Raw genomic sequence first — 16,032 nt, 5'->3', positions numbered from 1 at the left:
ACTGCATCTGGATAGAGGAGACAGGTGGCCTATAAGCAAATAGCAGTTTATAAAAATAAAAGGGGAAACCTGTGGTAGGAGTTAATGTTGACTGGACATGTTAATTAAGGTAGTCAAAGGGGGCTTTTGATTGTTAGCTGGACTTTGGCAGTCAACCTCAGTCGGAGGAAGTAGCCAAACTAGGGAATAGACCTTGGCTAGCTTTAGGAATGTAATCAAATGGTTTTTAGAAAGGCAGAGGTATGGGAGAGAAGGGCAAGGCCTGCCAGAGTCATGTTTACTCTGCTTGGGGCTGACTAGAGTCCCTTCAAGAACAAGGATCATTAAAATCACAATCTTTAGGAATAGATTCCTATAATTACTGAACAATTTGGGTTGATTTGTATAAAATAGTATTCACTATAGGTTATACTCAATTTAGTTTATTATTAAAAAACTGCTATATACAAAAGTCATCGGAAAGAAAGATAGATTAGCTGGTAAAGTATTTGCCATGCTTATAAGGACCTGAATTGGAAACTCAAAACCAGGGAATATGGGGTGTTGGGTTGTAAGCCTACTTTGGGGGAGGGAGGCAGGCTGATTACTAGGGTAAGAAGGCCAGCCAGCCCAGCCTAATTGTTTTATGGAGTAAGAAGCTGTCTCAAAAATTTTAAAAAGTGGATGCAACTGAGGAATAATACCTGATCCTTACCTCTGGACTCTGTACATCTGCAATCACACTTACATGGCTCTTCTGTGTATACAAACACATAAATATACATAAAGAAAATTATGTTCTGAAATTTCCTTAGTATTTACACTAAGAAAAAAAACTGACCAAAACTCAAAAATTTTTAATTATATATAATATATAAACTTCATAATTTAACATTAATGGCAACACAAACATGGGAAGGAAAAATGCCATGAAATATAAAACCACAAACAATCCAACCACAAACTCTAAGAGGACAAATACTGACCAACTTGGTACATTTAGAAATTTTATTTGAAGTATTGCTTTTCAAGTAAGCAAAAGACCTCCAACAAGTAAGTATTCTTCCTCACTAACTTTTTTAAGTTTACAGTTTATACTAGATATTAAAGGAATCACCCTCCCTCTTTTTAATTTAATAACTTATTAAATATATGCTTAACACATATTTATAGAGGCCTTAAACTTTAAAGTCACAATAAGATATTAGTTCACCTAATAACTTCAGAGAACTGTGGGGTCTCTATGCTTTTGTTATGTTCTTATTTTGCTTCATTTAGTGAAAAGTGCATAATATTGGTTTTTGCAGATGAAGTTCCATTCTAAGAAATAGAATGTTTTAAACATTTAACACAGAGATTAGGAAAATTCACCTTTTGGCTAGCAACATGCAGGGAACTTTCAAAAAATGTTTTTTTTTTCCTTTTTTTGGTTGTTGTTACTTTTTCTGTTGTTTTTGAAATCGGGTCTCATGTTCATGATGATCTTGAACCCCCATCCCCTTTATCCTCCTGTCTCTCTTATCTTTCTACTAGATTACATTTTCATTAAAAAAAAAAATTGGATGCAAGTTACCTACAACCTATTTAGAATCTTCAGAGCACTATCTACAAATATGGAGCAGAATGTTGCTACCATCAAATTCTTTTCTTGAACTCAACAATGTGCATATTTACCTGTAACTAAAATTGAGATGGGGATCTCATGTAGCTCAACCTGGCCTTGAACTTGTGACTTTTCTCGATGTACCCTAGAGTGTTACAATTACAGGTACCTGCCACCAAGTCCAACAAACCAGTTATCTTGTCTATCAAGTAATTTCAGTTCCATCATTTTCAGGTATGAATCTTTACATCCTTCTGTATTTTCAAGAGGACACTAAATGTCAGGGGCATGGGAGAAACAAACAGGGAATTTCAAAAAAAGACCAGGCCTAGGTTAATGTGAACACTGTCTCACTCCAAATGTCTTATTTATTTTGTAAATGTGTCAAATAGAGTAGCATACGCCCAAAGCTCTAGGAGCAGACATTGAGCAACCAGCATTCAGGCTTGATTAGGTGAGTTTTCAGTCTCACGTTACCTATCATGTTAATAAGCCCTGCAACTAGAATGTCAATCTTCTGTTCACTAAAACCCACAGCCAGTAGAAGCTGTCACATTGACAGAACACAAGGTTACTACAAATTGAGTCTAATGTCAGAGTAAACAATGCTCTATATCTTGATAAGCTCCCAAACATTAAGGTATCATAAACCCAGCCATTTAAACCACTGATTTTTATATATTACTGGTAAATTTGTAGATGAAAAGTCCTCTATATCTAATAAGAACATCCAAGAATAGTTTTTCTTCTCAGCCTTTTGCAGAATTATCTCTAGCATGGCCATCAGCTGCTGCCACCCTGCTTGCCTAGCATTATCTTTTTCTCTCATCTAAACTCTGATTAAAACAGCCTTCTGGAAAATTTGAGCCATTATTTTTAGTTTAAAGTCCATTATGGCAGTGTTTAACCTTATAATCTCTAAAGGAGCACACACACACTCAAACGCTTATCAACTGTCTATCAGCGGGCTTGGTCATGAATATGAACAATGGCCCCAAGCATTTGAGAGTAGTTTTAAGAGGCATGGAGGAAGCTAAAGCCGCGTTATCTGGAAGTGGGAAGGGTTACTCCAGTGGAACAAATGTGCAAGGTAACTAGAGATGGCTGAGTATTTTAGCACCTCAGCAAAAGATTACAAGTGAGAATAATTTAAATAAAAATAAAAGTTGTATACTATTCAGTAATTTTTTGAGATTACTAGAAAAGAACGTTCTTATGACTCAAGAAACAAGCTTGGAGTGTCCATGAATGTAGAAAAGTCCTAGCCCCTGAAGCTTTAACAACCAATCTACAACCCTGGAGCTAGAAGCACAATAGAAGTATTATAGAATAGCCACAAATGAGAGCTTCTGGAATGAAGGTGGTGACAGGGTCTCATGCAGTCCAGGCTGACCCTGCAACTCACTGCGCCGAGAAGGATGGCCTCGAACAATCTCACTATCCCCCTGACCCCTAAAAGCTGGAATTATGCTTGTGCTATTGTGCCTGAATTTGAAAGGCCAGTTTAAAAAAACAGTAAAAAAAGATTAAAGTTTATGAATTTCATGGAGTCAACAACCTGAAGGAATTTGGTAGCACACAAAGGATTCATTTTCATTCGACTAAAAAATGGCCTCTTTTCCTTATTAAGACAAATTGCTTCATATATAGTTCTTTTTCTTAAAAACATGATGTAAGGATAAAGAAGCAAGGGAATTTACAGAGAAACAAAAAAAGGTTATCCTACAATTATACAAAATGTTCACTTTAATAAATAAGCAGGAACAAGCAAGCTTTGAATTTGTTAAATTCTTTGTAATACATAACTACATTTAAAAATCTGTTTCTTTTAGCTCATTCACATTGTTACTTTATAACAAAAAATTTACAAGGAATGCTACAAACCAAATCTTGATTTCCAAATACAAAGAGCCTAACGCTAAAAAGAAACAACATAACCATGACCCAGGTTAAAGTAGTTTCTAGGCCCAGTAGGCATTTTTCTCTCAGCACCAAATACTGTGTTTTGTCGAAATAGTGCCCAGGCAGAGCCTGTAATCCTAGCCATAGGAGGGTGGGCAGGCGTATGAGCTCCAGGGTAGCCTAGGCTATTAAATAGCAAAACCCATTCAAACCCTCAATCCCATCCCTAAGTCCCATTAAAAGTACGTTTTATGCTGTTATAAATGTGCTTTAAAGACGCAGGCTCGAGAGCTTTAACGAATGTTTACCAGAAGCATTTGAAATTCCATTTTTTATTTTTAAAAGGACGACAAAATGCAACGTGAAGTATTGAAATGGCCTTTCAGTTCCATACAGTACAAAATACCAGTAGGTAGTATTCTCTATTACTAAAAATATTTACATTTGAAAAGGCAACCCTCACCAATAAGATTAAGCTCTCTCACGGGATGTACAGACAGGGAGGGTAATGAACACGAAGAATATAAGAAGTTTGGAAGGGCCCTTACATTCAGATTATGAAACAGTCTTTAACCACTTGTCTGTTCTAAGAAACTCAAGTGTTCCTGGGTGTTATTCACTTGCTTTCAAACTGAGTATGCTGTATTCTTCAATTCAGACCCAAAAACCTGTGTTTTGTCTGAAATAACCAACACTCCTAGCCGTGGTGCCTTCAGAACCTAGCCTGTCCTTGTTGTCCATGCCAGTGACACTCAGGGACTCCTAGTTGGCTTACAGAAGGGAACTGCCACCTTATGTAAGCACATTTTGCAAGGAGAAAGGCAGATAAGAAAATAGGGCGTCAAACCTTCTCCGGCACCAGCGGCTGGCACACCCCGAAAGGAGTGTCCTTTCGGGGACTCCCCCCCTCCCCAGGAGGCCCAGCTGTTCTGCTGCTGGGGGGAGGGGAAACACTTTCAAACAGTCATCTCTTCCTCTTCGGGCAGCCAACGCCGACCGCTCCACCATCTCCTCCGCCCAAACCCGGTCCCCTCCCCCGCACTGCCTGGGTCCCGGCCAAACCCCACAGGAATGCAGCCGGTCACATGCGCTGCGGCGGCGGTGGACGTGCCTCTCCCCCCGCGCCCCAAGGAGACCCAGCGCCATCTTGCCCTGACGCAGTTACAAAAGTCACAGGAGAAATTGCGCCTCCACGGCCGCAACAGCGCCCCAAAGTCTCGCAGAGGCCGAGCCAGGGCCCTCACCTCGCGCAGGGAGAGGAGCAAATGGTCGGGGAAGAGCCTTGCGACTTCCTTCGGCACTGCTTGGGTTCCACAGAAGCCGCGGCGACAAGGATCACCGTCATCACTTCTCCCTCTCTGCCTTTGCAACAGCCTCCCCCGACGACTCTGGCCCCACCCGCTGCTGCAGCATGAGGTCATCGCCAGCCAATCCCTACGCGCCCGACAGAAATCACCAGGCGCTGATTGGCTGCCGGCACCGCCTCTGCCTCTCCCCACTCTTACGGAGCACCCAAGGTCGTGCTGCGGGCCAAGAAGACGGAAACCGCCATTTCGGGGAAAGGCCCCAAAAGCCAGATCCGTAATCGCTGTGTGATTTTAGTGGGGGAAACCTGTTTTATTCCTTGGCCTCCCCTTTTCGCTTCGAGAAACCAGCTCTGCCCCTCCCTCGTTTAATCACCGCCACACAAACGAACTCCCGCTCCCCTCCCAGCACACTGTCCCGCGGCGGGGAATCCTTCCCCGGTGCTAAGAAGTATAGGAGGCGGCGGCGGCAGCAACTGCACCGGCAGCGGCAGCGGCAACGGCAGCTTTTACCCCATACACGGTGGCAGGGAGGCGGCGCTGACGATGGCTGCAATTTTTTCTGCGGCTTCTCCCCCCGACCTCTTCCGTTTCTTGCTCCTCCATCGAGACGGCGCCGGACTCGCCAGCTCCGCTTTTATCCGGTGCCCGGAGTCTGCGCACTGGAGCCTCCTCAGCCACTAGTGGGCGTCGAGTGACAATCCGACCGGGTTTACCCTGCGCTGGCAGGCCAGGCCGGGGGGAGGGGGCTGCCGGGACTGAGGCTGCTTGGGGGTAGGAGCAAGTGCATCACCTCAGGAAGTGATGGGAGGGGGGTCGTCCCCGTCCTTGCTGTCATCCTTCTACCCACTAGTGGCACCCTCAGGCTCACCTACATCCAGACTTGAGGGCTACTCGGGGTCAACGGGTAAAGAGCCAAGCCCACCAGCTAGCGAGACCTCCCCAACCGTCGGCGAATGGAGGAATGCACCTGCTGTGAAAAAGACGGAGCGTCTGGCCAGCTCGCGGCCTCTAGCGTGACGTCTCCAAGCCTCGGCGGAGAGGCCGCGTCGGGCCGCAGCCCATAACCAAGATGGCGGCGAGTAGCTTCGTCCCCTCCCCCCTGCCCCTGCGGAGCGGGGCGGGCGGGCCCCGTGCGCTTGCCGCCGCCGCCGCCGCCGCTGCCGCCGCCGCCGCCGCCGCCGTCGCCGCCATTTTCCCAGAGCGAGAAGCAGTGACACTGAGCGGGCGCAGGGGGCCGAGTCGGAGATCGAGCCTGAGTTCGGGAGCGGCAGCAGAGGGGGCATAGACACTCGGAGCAGTCTCGGCGTCTCCTCAGCATTCCTGCCGTGGCCCGTAGTGCCTGACTCCTGGGTTCCCACTGAAGACGCTGCGCGCTGCTGCTTGGGGAGGGGGTGTGGAGCCGGTTCTGCGACCGCAGTGGCTGTCGTCGGGGGTCGACCAAGCGCTGAGGTGTGGAGAGCCTCGCCCGGGGTCGAGCCGATAACAGGGTTCGGGTGTCTGGTGTGTGACCATCACAGGTCAGTGCCTGTCGTGTCTGTGGGTGTCGTGGGGTCCACGGTCGGGGGGGGACTTAGGCTCCAGGGAGGGGGTCGCTGTCCTTCAGGAGCCGGGCGTCCACACTGAACCCCAGGAGCCTGTGCTGGGGCCAGATGTCGCTTGTGGACATCGAATTTGTCCTTTCTCCTGCCTGTCCCTGGCACTGGGGCATTATGGCGGGTTTTGGGGTAGTGGAAGGGGAAACTGGCAGTTAAACCCCCTTGAGAGTGGGAGTTAGGGAGGGGGCGCCCTCCTCCCTGGTAGCGGGTTCAGGCCTCCGGGGTGAGGAAGGAAGCTTATGACTGGTAGGGGTTGTGTCGGAGAGGTCCCGCGAGCTGCCAGCTCTCCCTCTCCTCTAGCTGCATCTTGTTCGGGTGCAGAGAGAAGACGTTTAGGCCCCATTTTCTTCCTGCCCTTGTTCTCTGCCACTTGGTGGCATGTTCTCTTGAATGTGAAAGGGGTTAAAAGAACGCCTTGGGCATCTCTCTTTGTAGGAGAGAGACCGCTCCTCATCCTCTCCGGAGAGGGTAAACCCGCCCCTAAGGTGGTCACCCCAGTCAGCCTTCTCAGTCTCCTCCCCCGCTCTTCTTGCATTACTGCCGTCCTTTACTGTGCCAGAGCCTTAGAATCCACAATATGGCTCATTTCAGGAAAGCTTATTTTGACCGAAGGATTGGCACCGACGCGGTGGCAGCAGACAGAGATGAGAAACAAACGGTTCCCTGTGCTAAACGGGGGAGGAGGGAGAGAAAAAACAATCCTGGGTGCTTGCCTCACTGGCTTTAGTTCCGCCTAGATCCGCCCTATCTAGACTGTCTCTCAAGAATGATCAAATTTGAAGTCAAAGAGAAATCACTCGAGTTAGCCCTAGAGTAAATTTTTCTGTTGCTTATTTTATTCACCCTTTAGAGATGTAGGTAATATATATGTGTTTGGAGTTCTAGAGACCTTGGATAAGAATTAAGTGAGGTGCATTCAGCTCTAGGTTGAAGATAGCAATACCTAATTGGGAAACAGTCTCCCTTTCCCTTTAATTTCTGAGATGGAGAGTAAAAACTGTAATTTCCCTCTTTTGTCCTTTACAGATTCTAAAAATGGCGGCCCCAGGCTGATGTTGTGGTAATCTAATCAGCTCGGGTCCTCCACACCCCATGCAGTGCGTTTGTCTGCAGTGTATTACAAGCTTATTGTGTTTACATGAAAAAGATTGGGCTTGCTCCCCCCGCCCTTCTCCAAGCCATTTACAAAAATTTGTCAATTTTATTGCAAATTACAGTGCTGTGTTTTAGCTGATTATTTTTATTGGTTTTTTCCTAAGAGGCAAATAAAACACTACCACTTTTGAAAAAAAAAATAAAGACATTTGGCCTTGGAAATTTCATGGTCAGGGGGCTTTTAAACATTAAACATTTATTAGATACAGATAATAGTTTGTGTTGGCCTTAAATCACCCATTTTAAACAAATATGTCAAAGTAAAATGTTTTTGTAGGAGCCCATTTTGCATGGTTGGGAATTTTTATCTTCAGTTAAACATTTCCCATACAATTCTTTTAACTAATTTTGTATATTTTGGTTCTTGTATTCTGTTTTGGAGTAAATTTTAGGGAGCTGTACAGTCCTAAACCTGTTACTCGCTGGTTATAAGGATTCTTTTCTTTCCATTTTATGCTTGCCTCTGTTTTCTCCTGTATTTAAAGCTTTAATAATCGCCAGCTGGTTGTATATTGGTAAGGTGACACTCCGTGCTTTGCTGCCTCTTAAATTTGTCTTATTGCATACTATCATCATTATGTAAGTTAAAAAACAAGCTTTGATCTTCATTCCTTTCCTCCATGCCTATTTGCCCATTGGATTGAGGGATTTGTTTTAATAGACCTTAAATAAAAGCATTATCATAATAGGGTCTTGAATCCAGGTTATGCCATTGTTAAAATCTTAAAAAGTCTGAGACAGAAAATTAATTGTCAGATGGCATTCAGCTGTACTTTTAAGTGTGATTGATGACAATTTATTTGCATAGTGGGAGGGGTATCTTTTTTCAGGGTTGAAGTAAATGGCAAGGTATGAGTGGGCCATTAATGGGGTCTAATGACCATTCTGATTGTGTAGCAACTGAAAGATGAGTGCCTTTCAGTCCAGAAGTGCTTTAAAAGGTTGGAGAGCACACATTCTTTCACAAGTCTTTCTCCAGTGTATAAACCTTTAGAGTCAGTTGTACTTCATATTGTGCTTATATGAACTTGCTGATGTTAAGGTCCATTCTACCAAAATAATTGTGGAGATAATGGGGTTAGGTCATTTTACATGCCACTATTTCATCTTTGAAGAGTAACCAGGTATACCACCTTACTACTTAGAATCTTGGACATATCCTAATGAATTGTTGGTGGGTAGTGGGCGAGTTTTTGTAGGATTTGGAGTTGCTTGTTTACATGACACTCTTGGTTGAGTATATGAACATTGTCTATACATACTATGGTTGTCTTGTTATTGATATTGGTCAGGTCTAGACACAGAATAATTGGCTATCTTGATTTTTATATAAAAAACATCAAGTTAGGAATAAAAAAGCCTCCTTTTGGGTTTTGCTTCTCTTTTGTTTTGAATCCAGTAAAATAAGGAGTAATTTTAAATGTTTGTTGTACCTTATTTTAAGTATATACTTTATAAACAACACACCTCTGTTGTACAAGATAAGGTGGAGGAGGCAAATTTATTGACAGGTTATGTGTGATTTCTGTTCCCAGAGAATTTTGAAGCATTTGGACTCTTGGGAGGAAACCAACAAATAGTCTTTGTTCCTAGGGATAGCTTAAGTTTGAGTGATTACATGCTTATCTGTTTATGTGGATTTATAGAAAAACCTGTGATTGGAGAGTGAAATTACTTTTTAAAAATTTATGTCTAGAGACTGCAATTTGATGATACTTGGTTTTTGTTGTTATTATAAAGTATCTTTTTGATCCCTGTTTGAATTGAGAACTTTTGCCCATTTCCATTCTCTTCTCTAGTCAAAGTGGCTGTCATAGCTGTTCCTGGTGGTTCTGGTTAGCAGAGATGCTCCCGTAGTTCTAACTTGTCTACTTCTTCCTGCCAGAGAAGCTTCAGTTAAGCACCTTATTGATGAGGGTAGCTATTAATTCTTAAATTAGTATCTTAATTTATAAGAGTATGGTACTCACTTTTGAGTATTAATCTCTTAACCCTATAGTTGTATTTTTAAAGATGTCTGAGAAAGTCCTAGTGGCTCTGCTATTCTGGAAACTGACACTGAAACAGAGACAGATGTGTACTACTATGGTGATATTTAAATGTAAAAAATGTTTATCTCTGCCTACTTATGAAGTAATTATGCAAATTTACATTTATATAAAGCATTTCTGTGTTAAATTTTATTTTAAATTTTTATATATTCTTTTAAATAGTAATGGAATTTGAAGGATATCAGAACTAATTAGGGAACATTAGCATTAGTAATATGCAGTTGTCTGATAAGATCATATAGTATTAAAAACATTTTAAAGTATAATAGCTTTTATTTCTAAAAGCTTTATTTTTGGCAGATGATAGAGGCTCATTTATATGTTGAATTTAAAGTTTTTTTTGTAAGTGAACATATACTTCAAAATGATTTAATCAGGGACTGTTTCTGGTTATATCTCAGAATAAGTGTTAAATACATGTGTCTTTTGAGAATTACTTTTACTTTATGGCAAAATACATTTTTTAGTTACTGCCTCAATAAAAGGAAGGCTCTATCTACTTCAAACATTGCCATGTGAATATTATTAGCTTTGGGCAGAGTTCAAGAATCTGAGTGACTCTTTTGTTATGAAGAAATATCGGAAGGAGCCTTATTTCCTTAATGGCAAACTGATTGTTTTTGTATTAATTAAATATTTATTACAAAAGAGCAGTATTTGTAGTAGAAATTGTTTTGTACTGTTCGAAGTAGATAGTATTAACTAAAGATTAACCTAGTGCTGTTAAGCTATAAGTATGTTATAGAGAATATATTATGAGGCAAAGAAATTGTTATTCTTGTGAACTTACAGGCTAAAGTGCTAAATTAAAAATCAAATAGTGGCGATCCAGATTAAGAAGATCATATTCGTATCATTAAGCATATGAAAAGTTTTTATCAATGTTTAGTGTCTTATGATGTTTTTAAAATAAGCATCAGAAAATCCTTGTTAAAATTCACTTGATACAAAATTAGTTGTTTTTCCCTCTTGCTTAATTTATTGTAGATAGTTTAAGAAAGCTATTTTCCTGATGTTGGATGAATTTTACAGCTTTATTGGAAATCTCATTTTGTTATTTATCTGAAGTGTTTAAAGTCTTAATTTTTGAGGCAGGGGCTAATGTATCTCAGACTGGCCTGAACATAGGATGACCTTGAACTTGAGAGTATCTTGCCTCGACTATTAAATGACGGGATTACAGCTGAGCACCACAGATCTAGTTGATCTGTTAGGGTTTGAATCCAGGGCTTCACATATGCTAAGCAAGCACTCTGCTCACTAGGCTACATCCACAGGCCCAAGAGCTTTCAATTTGTAGATAATGACTTGCAGTACATTGATTTTAATTAGTAAATAATCAGATACTTATTTAACATTTTTAAATATTGTGAGTTTTTTTTTTTTTTTTAGTTCTTAAAATTGAAGTGTGAAATCTGGGTGTAAGAACCAAGGGATGGGGAAATTGAGTCCATGAACTGTTGGAGGGGAAAGAATGAGCCAGAGAGGGTCAGAGGGCGGGAGAAGAGTGTGAGGAGATGGAATGAAACACATGCTGGATTTACATCAAGAGCTAATTAAAAAATAATAAAATAAAAGAAGGCCAGGCTGCAGCTCATTGACTCCCATCCATGAGCTCTCAATTCCCAATTCAATCACCATTCCTGCTCCCTGCCCACCCCCTTCCAAAGAAACAATCTTACTCATTTCTCTTATATTTTTACAACTGGGCAAGAAAAGCAATTCCCAGGAACTCCTAGATTGCTTAACATAGAATTAATCCAAAAGAAGGGGCACTTTCAGTCCTGACGTTTATTGAGAACGAATATTGAGTAATTGACCTGTATCAATGCCAGGGTGGTTGTGGTACTTAAGGTCTGAGCCTTAAGGACAGAGGCTAAGATATGACAGCGGGATTTAGTGACTTATGGCACTTGGAAGATAATTTTTTTTAATTTGTTTTTTTAAATTTTAAGGTGATTTTTTTGGTAAAAGTTTATATTTGTAAAGTTTATATTTTGGTGTGTGTGTTTATGATTGAGGTTATGTGTGTGCCCTACATGCTTGTGGAGGTCAGAGGACAACTTTCAGGAGTTGGTTCTCTCAGGACTCAAGCTTGTGCAGTATTTTCCTGCAGAGCCATCTATATCGATGGTTGATGGCCCTGGTCCCTGTAAGATCATTTTCTTTTTCTTTTTTCTTTTTTTTCTTCAATCCCTGCTCCTCTATTTGACCTTGTATTTCCTCCCATGAGTGTTTTGTTCTCCCTTCTAAGAAGGACTGAGGCATCCACATTTTGGCCTTCCTTCTTTTTGTGCTTCATAAGATCTGTGAACTGTTTCTTGGGTATTCAGTGCTTTCTGTGGCTAGTATCTGCTTATCAGTGAGTGCATACCATGTGTGTTCTTTTGTGACTGGGTTACCTCAATCAGGACGATAGTCTCTAGTTCCATCCATTTGCCCAGAAATTTCATAAAGTCATTGTTTCTAATAGCTGAGTAGTACTCCATTGTGTAAATGTACCACAATTTCTGTAGCCATTCCTCTGTTGAAGGACATCTGGGTTATTTCTAGCCTTTGGCTATTATACTTAGACTGCTATGGATACTTTTCTTTTCATTTTTTTTTTTTCTTTTTTCTTTTTTTGAGACAGCATTTCTCTATTAGCCTGGCATGAAACTTGTTATGTAGATCAGGTTGGCCTCTAACTCTGCCTTCTGAACCTGTAAGATAATTTTTTTTTAAAGTTCATATAATTACGTTGTTAAACATCTTATCTGCAAATATTATAACAATTTTATACTTTTGGATATTTTATTGTATTTTTTAAAAGTTAAATTGTTACTATTTTAAGATAGAGTCTCTCTACATAACCCTAGCTGTTGTGGAACTCACTGTGTACACTAGGCTAGCAGTAGACTCACAGAGATCTATTTGTTTCTGCCTGCTGAGTGCCAGGGTTAGAGCACCATCATACCCAGCCATTTATTTTTGTACAGGGTTTTGTTCTATAGCCCTTGTCTGGTTTGGATCTTCCTATCCCCACCTCTGCTTCTGTTTCTGAGTGCTGAGATTATAGGCATATGCCATCATTCCCTTTAACAATGTAAATGTTATTTAAAACTTAAAAATATGCTTATGTTATTTTAAACATATTTGACTTAAGTTCAAAGGTTAAATATGTTTTCTGACTTTTTCTCACTGGTGTAAAAATGAAATGAACAAATGGTATTTATGTTCCATGGTAATACCCACCACTATTTGGGATAGTGTCATGAAATCAAAACATAGCTTGTTTTCTATTTTTTTTATTGAAAATTGTTTTTTTGTCATAAAATTATTTCTGATACAGTTTGATTCCCCCACAGGTTTATAGAAAAGGAGAATAGACATAAGGAAAATATCCTCTTGTAATAGTTTTGTTTTCTTGTCTTACACACTTTTGATATAATAAGTAAATGCAACTTGCTTTTGAGTTTTTCTAGGTATCTGAAGTGGTACAAGATTTGAAGGGTTTTAGACTAAAACTTCAGTGATTGGAACTATGCATTAGTAGCCATGAATTGATAAGGGTTTGAAGTTGACCTAATACATAGATAATACTCATCCAGAAAATAAGATTATTTTATTTGAAATTATTCTCTGCTGCTTCTTTTAGAACCAAGATGCTTTATTGGTTAAATTGACACAGCCTGTGTTGTTAAGCCTCCTCCTAGGCAACAGATGAATTTGAATAGCTCCTCTTTTCTCTGCACTAAGTATACAGAGATAGGTAAGCTTGTCTCTACCTTGAGGAAGCCCACAGTTTATTTCTACTTCTCATTAAGTATTATTTTAGGTTTGACTTTGTTGCAAGGAACAGATACCATCTAAAGCTAGCTTACGTAAAGGATCTGTTATACAGGGAACTTTTAGGATTTATTTATCTGAGATCTAGATGGTCTCACAGAGTAGCAAGGTGTCATGGAACTTCCAGTCTTCCTCTTGCTCCTTGTTACTAGCTGTGCTTGGTTAAGGGGGTGGTGGCAGGGAAGGTGTAACCCCAAATACTTGCTTTTCTTATTATGTTTTTTAGTTAGAAAACATTAAATGGGTTGTCTTATGTGTTCATGCATATTTGTCATTGTACTTGGCTCATTTGCTGCTCTCTGTCCCCCATCTCAAAGGTTTTTTTTTTTCTTCTTTTGGTGGGGGAGAGGGGCAAAGTTCAAAGGTATTTGGCAGTACCTCCAGAACTAAATAATTGATATTTCAAACTGATGGCTCCACTTTTTATTTAGAAAATGTAAATTGCTCTGGTACACATGTGTGTTAGTACACTCAAGCTCAACCACATACAAACTAAATTAATAAATATGCAAATAAATACTTGCACTGCATATGCACATAATGAGGAACGCTTACAAAAGCGAGATTTTTTTTCTGAAGATGTAGATTATTTGCCTATTATTCTGAAAATGTAGATTATTAGTATGCACAGGCTCTGGATTTGATTACAGCATTACATAAACTGACTATGGTTAAAAAAACAAAACTGTTGTTCATTATTACACACAGCATTGCTATAAAGACTAGGCTGTCCTTCAACTTGGAGCAACTGTCCTGCTTCTGCTTGGATTATAGAGGTATAGCTGATAGCATTGCTTGCTTGCTTTTCTTTCCTTTATTTGAAATAGGGTTTTATGTAGCCTGGGTTGACTTTGAACTTGCTGTGTGATGAATGATGTATGATCTTGAACTTCTGATCTTCCTGCCTATACTTCCTAAGAGCTGGGACTATAAGAATGTGATATCACACACATTGTATGCTGGGCACTAACAACTGAGGTATATCCTCAGCTCTAATTTTAATAGATTTTGAAGTAATAGTATAGTTGTCATAATATGAGGAAGGACATACTTGCATTAAGGATTTCTTCCACTCTGTAGAACAAGGCTTGTTGATTGTTGGAAATTACTTAGGTGACAATGATGGATAACTATGCAGACTAAGGAAGAATTTTATTTTATTTTATTTTTTGTGGTATGGATTGAAGCCCAAGTGGTTCTCACATTGGAGAGTCACAAAAGGCTAAGTGACTCACTGTAACAGAATACTGAAGAAAGGAGGGTTATGGAGAACTGAGAGCATGGAATCCTGATTTCTAGAAATGGAATGAAAAAGAAAAAAACACCCCTCCCAAAAAAAAAAAAAAAAAACCAAAACAGGTGTTGGGGCACACCTTATCACAACACTGGGAATCGAGAGGTAGGCAGATGTCTATGAGTTTGAGCCCAGCCTGGTCTACATAGAATTCCAGGACTGGGAGAACTACAAAGAGAGACCATGCCTCAAAAAAAGTAAATTAGTAAATAAATTACTCAAAGAATTGAAGGAAGTGTGTATAAAAGGACATTTTTTTTGTAAAATAATGACACTTTGAAGGTTTGGTTTATAAAATAATGAGGTATTTCAGTGGAATATATTCTATAGACAGTTAGGGATAGAAAACCAGATAGACTAAACGGTTGTTGATTTTAAGGTTGAGATTAATGATGGAGTGAGCTGAGCCTTCGGGAACAACTGTATCAGTAGCACTTCTTTGTGGCAGGCTTGTTATGTTTTAGCAGCAATGAGTTTATATTTGTGTACTTACAAGGATGAGAGAAGGAAATTGTGGTTTACTTCACTTAACTGGGTATTTTAGCCACCAAATTCCAGGCTTTGAGGGCAAATGCATAAATATCTAATTTTTTCTTTTAATATGAGGTGAAGTTAATGATCTAATAGTGAAAACTACATGTCTCATAGGTGTTTCAAAATAATGTGACTAAATATAAACTGGTCATTCAGAAATATAAGTAATATATTCATTGAGAAGCTAAGAAATTTGAGAAGATTGTGTGAAACAGATTTCAGAACTGAAATCGTCTTCTGAAATAATATTGTTAGGGTTTTTTGTATGTATAATCAAGAAACTGCCCTCAGGAAATTGAGCCTTCTATGTACTGCCAAATAGTTTTGTGGCACACATTTTTAAGTTTGAAAGTGGAAAAGACTCAAATGTTCCTGAAACTTCAGTACTGTCTTTATTGGGGGGTGTGGGTAGAAAAACAACTATAAATTTAGAAAATTTGCAGGATGATTGCCCCCCAAATAACCCCAAAACAACAAACAAAAAACAAAAAAGCAACAACCCTCATATTCCCAAAGGATTTATATATTAGAATATTATTAGTAGTATTTTTAGTATAGTGCCTGGGTAACCTGATAGATTATCAAGATTACCAAGTAATTTGACTGAGCCAAGCGTGTGTGCGTGTGTGTGTGTGTGTGTGTGTGTGTCCAATTGCTTGTGGTGATCAGAAGAGACTGTTGTGTCCCATTGGCTGGATATATAGGGAGTTGTGAATTACTTGAGTGAACTCTAGGAATTGAACTTTGTTTCTCTGCAAGATGAGCAAGTCTAAGTTATCTGTTT

The 16,032-nt window shown here is 40.1% G+C and overlaps 1 protein-coding gene across 6 annotated transcripts in view; it reads left to right on the top strand.

Annotated features, from left to right (window-relative positions):
- Positions 1-6,180: 6,180 nt before the first annotated feature.
- The window catches only part of KMT2E (lysine methyltransferase 2E (inactive)), a 58,176-nt gene continuing 48,324 nt past the window's right edge, over positions 6,181-16,032 (top strand). For 3 of the 6 annotated variants that reach the window (XM_080936374.1, XM_080936375.1, XM_080936370.1), the window contains exon 1: positions 6,181-6,308. The gene's annotated coding sequence lies outside the window, so the exon portion shown is untranslated. The remainder of the gene's footprint in view (positions 6,309-16,032) is intronic. The other 3 variants (XM_080936371.1, XM_080936372.1, XM_080936373.1) reach the window with 2 other exon arrangements.

Source organism: Micromys minutus, assembly GCF_963924665.1.
Source record: "Micromys minutus genome assembly, chromosome: 23".
NCBI lineage: Eukaryota > Metazoa > Chordata > Mammalia > Rodentia > Muridae > Micromys > Micromys minutus.
This window is presented reverse-complemented; position numbering and strand designations above follow the sequence as displayed.